The following is a 7,449-nucleotide window of genomic DNA, read 5'->3' as shown; positions in this document are numbered from 1 at the left end:
CTATGTGGCTCTTGTGCGCGATCACAGTTATATATATAAAAAAGAAAAGAAAAAAATATATATATATATATTTAGTTTAGGAGTACCAGAAGTCATGCAGTGCTACAGGAGGTATTACTGTATATTTCTGATGGCATACAGAATTGACAACTGGAGAGTTACAGTATGTGTCCAGTATATTTAGGTTACATAGGGTTGTTATAAATGATATGTCAGACATTGTGTACTTTTTTGTAGTCTGAGTTCAGCTATATGTGCATTTGCTGTATGAGTGGATCAGATCACCACCAAGTATTCACAGGACAGAAAAAGTTGAGAAAAGTACCTAAATCTATAACTTCAGTTTCAGCTGAAAAGCTTTCTTATGAATTCTTTCTACCCATTCAACATGAAATTGCAAAAATTAAACAAATACTTTTGTACGTACAATAGAATCGCTGTATTGTATAATACTGTTGTATAAATACTCATCAGCTGATGTCATTGAAAAGCCTGATTATTCAGCCTTCGTGCGTGTGCACAGTTCTGTGATTTGAGACAAGAGGCTCCACTCTATCAGCCCGCTGCTGTGATCATAGTTCAAGAGTATTAAAAGCTTGTACCTGTTTTTGACGATTATTTCATGTGCATGGAAATTTGGCCGATAAAAACAGAAACTTCACTCGAGCAAATGCCGTTGTTCGAATTCTTTGCAGGTCCAAATGACAGCATCACCAGGTTACTATGTTAATTAGCTAGATGATTATTCGTATGTGTACAACCTTAAGGTGCAATAACCTGTATTGCAGTAAGGTGCAGTCACTTGTTGAAGACGGAGCTTCAAATCTACCTTGTTTTGATAGTTCAGGTAATCAATTTCTCAGTGAAAGCAGACACCTTCCCTCTCCTCCTCCTTCTCCTCCCCCAACACACAGGGTTCCTCCTCTGCCGCCGCAGTCACCCTGTGACTCAGTCAGCTCAGAAAATCCAGTCTGTCCAATCGATTAGCCACCCCACTGTAAGCGCCTCCCTAATGCTGGGGGCTCTGAGGCACTGCTGCGCGTCCCACCTGTTCTGTGCATGTCGTCCGCCGTGGCCTTGTTACAGCCAGTGTGGAAACGTCCACTGAAACGTGCAACATGTGATAATGTGCGAAAGTTTAATGAATTCCTGTTGACGGCTTTCTTATGCTCTCCCATTGAGAGATTTGTTTCTGACAGGGGGGACAGTTCATAATACAAGACTGAGGCCAGCGTCTGTCTGCAAAAGCCAGACGCTCTGAAAACAACTGATAAGGCTGGAGAAGCCACTGAGCAAACACACAGCTTTCTGTAACAGCTTACTAATTGAGACCTCGGTCTCCTCTTGAGCTTTACTCTCAGCATCGCTTTTGTTTTTGCATGATTTTAGTGGCTGGATGCCACTTATTGTTATTATGCTTCTGTTAGAACGTTGTCACACTTTAGAGGGGACTTCATCCTTGAAGTATGCTTTCTTTGGAATACAAATGACACCAATAAATAAAAAAGTGCATTTCTTAACTTCGAGGAGAGAAAGAATATCATTTATATAAGGTTGTCTTGTGTTAGATAATGGCATGTTAGTGGGTACATTAATTCAATAAATGTTCTGTACTTGCAGCCTCAAAGTTACATGATTAAGTGATGGACACACATTTTTGTAACTGCCAACCGAGGAGAAGCATCTTTGTTAACAGGGAAAGAGATTAGCTTTGTATCTTGGCCAGTTTATACTGGGGCGTAAAGCTAATATAGATTACAGAGAGTCTGTCAGGGATCCATGAATTGAATTAGATCTAACAGGTCGGCTTGGACCCAGCGAAGTCCTAGCAGGCCTATTAAAAAAGACGGAGACTAAAAGCTGTTTTCAATAAACCAAAGACACACAAGACCAAGCTGCAGGGTTATTGTTTACTGTATTTATCATTCTCAGGTTGAACAGTGAGCCTTTGATGCGAGGAAGAGCCTTATGTGGCCACTAAATGGTGGTTTCTAAAGTTCATTGGTCAAATTAATCACGCTTCTGTATTCAAAGCCAGTATTATTAGTCTTCTTAGAGTGTGACTCGGTCTCTCAGGGACAATCAATGATCTGAGGCAGAGCCACTGTCCAAAAATACAGCAAAATACACACACAGTATCCTGTTAAAAATGTGGTTCTCTCATTGCTGAAGACTGTAACTTTTGTGGCATTCAGGAAATACAGCATGTGTAGAAAAGTCAACAAACAATGTGTAATTGGTGTTTCCAACTCTTAGTTAACGAAACAGCTTTCAGTGTTCTTTCATTATTGTTTATTATTCATTATTATTTCATTATTGCTCTATTTTGCACCTTGTTGTCTTTTGTATAAAATGAGAATATTAACATGTACACAATAGTAGTCATTCAGGAGGCTCGACTATGGGTGCAGCATATTTTTTGAAACACTAAATTGTGACTTTAAAAGCCTGAAGATTGGTCGTCTTTGGAGTAGAAATTAAATTTCTCTGCTGTATTTTAAAAAAGGTGCAGTGTAGACCCAGCGCTCTGTTTTGAAATGCCAAGAGGATTAATGGCACTGATAAGTGGGGTTGGTGTATTAAGCCAAGTCCTTTGAGTGTTGCCATTTCTATTTCAGCCATAATTTGTGGAACATGGATTTAAAGTATTACAAAGACAAAATGAGAAAAGGTAGAAGAGAGAGACCAAGAAACAGAGGAGGGAATGTGGCTTTTAAAGGATCCACTGCAACGGCTCAGCTATACAGTATGCCCCCTTTGCCAGTGAACTACAGTGAAACAGACGGAGAACAAACGTGATCACAGGCAGACATTCACAGATGCACACTGTGACTTTTTCTGCATGACTGCAGGTACATATCACGAGCTGCAGCGGGGGCAGAGGGCAGATGGTGCCTTTGAAGTGGGAGGCTGAAATGCAGAAAGGTAGCAGAGGTGTGTGTGTGTGTGTGTGTGTGTGTGTGTGGTGCTGGACGTGATAACATGAGGCTCCAGCTGGGGTGTTTGCAACAGCTCCTTTTGATACAGTGTAGAAAAAGATTTCTGCTGGTTTGATGATTTTCCCCCACAGTACATTTTACTGCAAATCATGAGGTTGCTATTAAACTCAGATATATACTTTGTCAAAGCTTTTCCGAAAACACTGTATCATCATAATTATTTAAGAGATCGAGATCTTTCTACATCAAAAACGTTTAATTTTTTTGAATTAAGCACTCAAAGGTTTATAAACCGGGATGTGAGTCGGAAACACTGATTCACAAAAGAACCATGTGGAGGACGTGGAATAAGTGGGATGATGTCTCCATCTAGTGTTGAATTTAGCACACTTCTGGCGAGACGGCCTGTTTCTTGCTGACTGTGGGAAGAATAATAATGTAATTTACATTCACACTTAAAACACTTAACGCAAATAAGACATGAAGAAAACCTGCATTGGAATATCTCACTCACAACTTCTCACTCAGCTCTCTCTTGCACAATGTGCTGAAGAAGAACAGAAGAGATCTGATTGAAGTCCAAATACTATGTATTCCATTTTAATAGTCCATCAACGCGGCACACGTTTAGCTGACATCAACATCAGGATGATGGGAAAGTATTAACAAAAAGGTCCCTGAAATAGTAAACACCAAGTCTGTTGTTGAAAAGGTTAATAAGTTGATACAGTAATAAAACTAAATGAATACACTGCAGTTGTATGACTCTGCCAACCATTGACTTTGCAGATTACAGGCTTGTCTGTCGAGACTCATGTTCTCATAGGTTTATAAATGAGTTTAGGTGGATGTTTGTGTCAGGGTTAGGGTTATTTTCCTTCCTAGAGTTTCTGAGATATAGCATTAGCGAGTATGAGACATACATGATGTCATAGTGACCTGATCAGGAGATCAGTTCATCCTTAAACCCAAAGTGGCAATTTGTGCTAAATTTGAAGAAATTCCTTCAAAGCTGACGGACAACCCGAAAACACACTGTGTCCAGCCCTGGCTCTCGCTGGCACGAAAGCATAATCATTCTGGTCTGTAACAACTATAACTGCTGAAAACCAATAAGTAGTTGTAAGTAATCATAAGGAATTACTATAGCAAATAAGTGTAATTAGTAAATCCTTTATAAATGGTGCCATTTCAGAAAGTTAGTAACTAGTTCAAATTTTAAAATGGTAAAGAGTTTCAAACCAAAGCTGAGTGTGCACATAAGTGAGCTCTGGGACTGGAAGCAGTCTTCGAACTAGAAGCCGTTACCTGCTGTAACAATTGTTTTAGAGTTCAATTTTACAGGTGTACAAATCAATGTGCTGGATTGTTCTGGTCTCACTTTGTAAAACACAGTGCACAGTGTGTATGAGGCAGTTAAGAGACTGTGTGTTACAGAGCTGTGGTTCATGTTTTTTGGCAGCTACACAGACAGTATGTTGCTTCCTACTGTAACTCAACAGTGTATTGTTAGACAAATCCTGATTTAAGATTTGTTTTTGGACATTTTGTGCCTTTGAGGGTGTCTAGAGGAAAGGAAACAAGGGAGAAGAGAACGAGTAAGACGCGCAGCAACGATCTCCAGCTGGAAATAGGTTTTTCTTTTTAACCATGCAGTTATTGTCTATTGTATAGATATTGTATAGGCTGCTTTGTTGTCTTTAAGCCAGCACTCTACATACTACATCCACCCAGAGAAAACTTCGACCTCTATCAGTCTCTTATGTTGCTGTTGGACAGAATTAATATACAAAATAATGAAAGCACATATGCTTTTAGCCATAAGGTATTTTATATCTACAGTAGTTATATTACCTGAGGCTCATAGTGAACGCTGATGAACATAAAAGGATCCATAAAAAGTTAAACAATTAAATTTTCATTTTCAATGCAGGCAATACTGTCTCAACTGGATGTACAGTAGGAGCTCGTGAAGATCCACACGAGGGCAGCATTTCACAGATCAGGGAATGGTAAAGGAGAAAGACACTGACCTTGCCAAAATGTATCTATGCAAATGTAATGAATGAATCAAGGCAGTTTGGTTTTTAGTAAATCATTTCTAACTTTAGTTATAGTTGCTTAAATTACTCTTCATGATGAGTTATGAGTTTTTGATTTTGATCCCCATCCAACATATGTAAACTAATTATCTAAACATTTCTTACTCTCCATGTTTTTTTCCAGACTCCCAGAGCTCACAAAAAATGTGGACTCCCTTCTTAGAGGAAACCATCAGATACTCCGCATTGTCTAGTGACTGAGACCAATGACTGGCAGAACCAAACCAGCACCAGCACATAGAGACAATCTTTCTCCATTTCGTTAAGGGGGAGGACACTTTCCCAGCCTGCAAGGACAGGTCCACCCACCTCAATGGGTCTAGGGTGCTCTGTCATCAAGTACATAATAGTGATGGCGAGTTCATGGATGTAGTAACCACTGTTCACATCCCCAAAGTGTCAAACTGTCACTCTCACAAGGTTGCACATGCACCTTGAGCTCAATGAAGTCACCATGCTTGATGCCTTAGAAAAGAAATAACAAAATGCCATTTATACAAACAATCATCAGCCTTTTCTGACTTCTAAAGAAATCAAACCCTATTTTCAAACCATTTTATTCCCAAGGCTTTCAACACATTATACAAACTTGAGCTGAATGTGCTGAAGTTGTGCCTCTTTGTTCAAGGGCACAGTTTTATAAAACTACATCAACAGCATAACAATGAGTTGTTCTTTGCATCAATTATTCATTATTATTAATTATTTTTAATCACTTATTGGTTGAAGAGAGAACAAACATTTTCTGACTATAATGACTGTAAACTAGCTACCAATAAGAAGCCTTTGAACAAGGCCAGCATTCATTTAACGACTGGTGTCACAAACCTCCAGCTATGCTTAGAGAACCCCTTTGAGCTCAATGACAATAATAAAAATGTGAAAAGCAAGTCAAAGGTTTCGAGAAAAGCCTTTGACTTGAGAAAACTGGAGCATTTGGGGATCACAGATTTTTGTATGGTTTTGGATGAATGACAGACTTAACAACCTCCTGAAGGAGATCTCCATCTAATACATCGCTGTACGCCTCCAGAAGGGTAACATTTGACAGACTCCATATGAACTTGTTCCTTTGCAACGATGATGATGATGTCTCCGTATGTTTGAAAAAAACATACGGAGATGTGGAAAGTGCAGAGCAAAAACCCCTGTTTGAGAATATGGTAATTCATATTGTAAGTGTGCTTGGTACCTTAGGCCTCAGATCAATTGTGAAAGTATTGTCAGGCCTGTAAGTATTTCAGACACTCGGGTAAAGAGAGGAGCAGAACTGTCGACTGGTGAAGAACTGGATCAACTGGCGAGGTAAAAGTGTAGTGAAGGTGAACTGAGAATGTCTGAGTGAGCCTCAAACAGTTCATGAGATCTTTATCATATCACGGCCATAAGAGCTTCTCATGCACCCCAGGGGTGATCAGTGATCCCACGACGGTGGAATGAGCTGCCAAACTCTGCACGCTCAAAGCCCTCACTTTCAATATTTTAAAAATTGCTCTTCTGCATCTTCCTTTACACTTCAAGGAAGTTTTACCATTTTTAGTTTAGTTTTAGAAATGCAGAGGGACCTAAGACTAGATGCTGCTCCTCTGTATCAAAAGGTGCCGGTTGAGGTGGTTCAGGCATTTAAATCAGCATACCTCCCGCCCACTTCTCTGTGGAGTTTTTCAAAGCACATCCAACTTTTAAAAAACCTTTTGGTAGAGGCAGAACACACTGAAGAGATTATACTGCCCATCTGGTCTAGAAAAAACCTCAGGATCCCAGAGGAGGAGCTAAAAAACATTGCTGGGGAAAGGGATGTCCAGATTGCCCTGGTTAGCTCAGTATCACCACCACCTAATTCTGGATAAGTGGGAGAAAATTGATTTTGACATTTTTATAAAACAATATTTGGGTCTTGTCTTCCAGTTACAACAGTTTGGGCATTTTTAAACATGTCTGATGGTTTTATAAAACTAAGTAAATCTTGCATCTTTCACAGTGGTGTAACTATTATACTTACATTCTGGCTGCTGTCTTGCCAGTTTCAGAGTAACTGTGGTGTTAAAAGGACTTTGGAAATTGTGATTCCAGGCAGATAAGTCAACAGCCACACCAGGTACATCTGACACCCAAAGCCACAATCTGCCAAACCCCAAAAAGGATTAATTTCTAAAGAATAATTACCGCCATTTCCCCTGACCCTCGTAAAATATTATCTGTAGCCTATGTTGTGGTCTTTCTTATGGAACACTAATGTTGTGGGTAATAGTTTTGCAGCAAATCATTCTGCAAGTCTGCCACCCTACCACACAAGTTTAAACAAACCACACACATACTCATATCACACACACTGACATAAATGAATATTGGCTTTGCTTTTGATAAATGGTCTGTAAGAGCTATAAGTAAGTGCCGTGTTAGCATTC

The 7,449-nt window shown here is 39.6% G+C and overlaps 1 pseudogene; it reads right to left on the bottom strand.

The window, feature by feature from the left end:
* Nucleotides 1–5,142: 5,142 nt before the first annotated feature.
* LOC113152463 lies at nucleotides 5,143–7,213 on the bottom strand (annotated as a pseudogene).
* Between the last annotated feature and the right edge of the window lie 236 nt (nucleotides 7,214–7,449).

The sequence above is a fragment of the Anabas testudineus genome, chromosome 4 (assembly GCF_900324465.2).
Source record: "Anabas testudineus chromosome 4, fAnaTes1.2, whole genome shotgun sequence".
NCBI lineage: Eukaryota > Metazoa > Chordata > Actinopteri > Anabantiformes > Anabantidae > Anabas > Anabas testudineus.
This window is presented reverse-complemented; position numbering and strand designations above follow the sequence as displayed.